Source organism: Rattus norvegicus, chromosome 13, assembly GCF_036323735.1.
Source record: "Rattus norvegicus strain BN/NHsdMcwi chromosome 13, GRCr8, whole genome shotgun sequence".
Classification (NCBI taxonomy): Eukaryota; Metazoa; Chordata; class Mammalia; order Rodentia; family Muridae; genus Rattus; species Rattus norvegicus.
Window position 1 is genome coordinate 94,574,772 of NC_086031.1, and position 2,502 is coordinate 94,577,273.

The window sequence follows — 2,502 nt, forward strand, 5'->3', positions numbered from 1 at the left end:
ATATCTGTCAAATCCATTTGGTTCATAACTTCTGTTAGTTTCACTGTGTCTCTGCTTAGTTTCTGTTTTGATGATCTGTCCATTGATGACAGTGGGGTGTTGAAGTCTCTCACTATTATTGTGTGAGTTGCTTTGTTTGCTTTGAGCTTTAGTAAAGTTTCTTTTATGAATGTTGATGCCCTTGCATTTGGAGCATAGATGTTCAGAATTGAGAGTTCATCTTGATGGATTTTTCCTTTGACCAGTATGAAGTGTCCTGCCCTATCTTTTTTGATAACTTGTGGTTGAAAGTCAATTTTATTTGATATTAGAATGGCTCCTCCAGCTTGTTTCTTGGGACTATTTGCTTGGAAAGTTGTTTTCTGGCCTTTTACTCTGAGGTGGTGTCTGTCTTTGTCACTGAGGTGTGTTTCTTGTATGCAACAAAATGCTAGGTCCTGTTTACATATCCAGTCTGTTAGTCTATGTCTTTTTATTGGGGAATTGAGTCTATTGATGTTGAGAGATATTAGGGACCATTTGTCAGCTTTTAATTACTGTAAAAAAAATACCTGAGATCAATTTAGAGGAAGAAGGATTTATTTAGGGTCATGGTTTCAAGGGTTTTAGTCCACTTTCTGGTCTCGCTTTGTGCCTATGGTGAGTCAGACTATCACAGCAAAATCCTGGGACTTTTGGTCATGATGGGTATTCTGTTCACCTCATGATAGCCAAAGAGAAAGAAGTAAAGAGTGCCATTTTATACTAAAAACACTCTTTAAGCTTTGAAAAAGGAAAGAAGAAAAAAATCAAAACAACAACAACAAAAACACCAGGCAACTAAGGACAACTGTCTTTGGCTATAAGGTTCAGGTACCTTCAGGGGCATGCCCTGAAGTGGCCTAACTTCTCACTGGGTTAAAATTTCCACTACTTCCCCGGAATGCCACAGGCTAAACACAAAGCCCTCAACAAGAGATCTTTGAAGAGACAGACAAAATCCAACTGCAGTAACATCAGGAATGGCTTTGCAGACATGCCTAAGGGCTTGAGACACACCAGATGGTCCCAGATTATTTACTTGGGCCAGATACAATCCAGGTTTTATAAAAAGGACCAGCTTCTGGATCAGAGAAGAAGGTGATGTGGTGCATGGAAAAGGGAGGAGCCCCATGCTCTGAAGAGAACAGAAGAGGCCACAGGTCAAGGGTCCCCCATGGCTCCTGGAAGTTGACTGAGGTCAGAAAGTGTGTTGTCTCCTCCCAGGCCCTGTAAGGAAGCCTCAGTAAACTGGCTCTAAGCACAGAGACGGAACTTTCAGAGACATTTGCCTTGTTTAAGCTGATCAGTGTGTGGAATTTGTTGGGGGGCATAGGGAACTAACAGGCAAAGGTATGCCTGAAGGAATGTGAGGCAGCTGGAACACGTGCCTTCATTAACTGAGGCTGGGCCCTAACTCCATCACACATACACACCCACAGCATTTTCCCCCTAACAAAGCCATACTTTCCAGGGAAGACTGGCCTCTGCCAGAAGTCCTTCCCACTTCTGAAAGTGGTCTAGGCTACGTCAGTACCCCACTGAGCCACCACCAATACCATGTGTTAGCCTGTGCTTGTCACCGCCATGTTTAAAGAAATTCTTATATGAGTATCTCTGTCCCACCCCCTAGATGTCTTCTATGGCAGCCATGTTTTAGTAGTGTCTAGTGTGCCGGTCGGCTGTCACAAAACACTTAAGGTAGGAAAGGTTCCTTATGGCCCCTGGTTTCAGAGATCTGCAAACACTTGGCCCTGTTAACTTCGGTCTTGACAGGAGTTTCTGTTAGGAGACTAGACTACTAACCTTATGGCAGCCAAGAAGTGAAAGAAAGAGGAAGGCAGGAGTCCCACATGCTCCTTCAAGGGCACACCCCCCCAACCCACTGGGTTTCACCAACTCCCCAAACATACAGGCTGGCCACCTGTGGGAAGATCCAAACCACAACACATCAAGATACATTTTTTTTTTAATTTTACTATCTGACCTCTAGTGACCTAATTATCTCCCTATCCCATTGCCTTTTTAGGGAGTAAAAATCTCTATCCACGTGGGTTATATTATACTCTGAGTTTTAGGAACCAACTTGTTAGAGAAAGAATCCACAGCTTTTAAGCATCGATCTGCCTTCTGGGTGTGTGTTTTCTACCCTCGGGGCTGCATCTTCCCTGAAGATATCACTCTCACCTCTCAGGGAGTCTCGATGACCAGGAGCAGCCTGTCCGACCAGAACCGCCTCCCACCTGTTATAGATATTGTGAGGTCATGTGACTCCATTTCACTCTGTGCTGTGACTTAAAATCCCTCTGTAGAGGGCCTCCAGTGTGATAACCGTGGACTGGAATCAGTGTGTCGAGCAGGAGGAATAGATCCCTGTGTAGCGTCCACATCCTCTCCAGACCCGGGGGGGAGCAGGGAAGGAACCCCTCAGCATGTGTGATTTCTCAGCATGCATGGCAAGGGTGGCAGGTCCCACACCCTCTT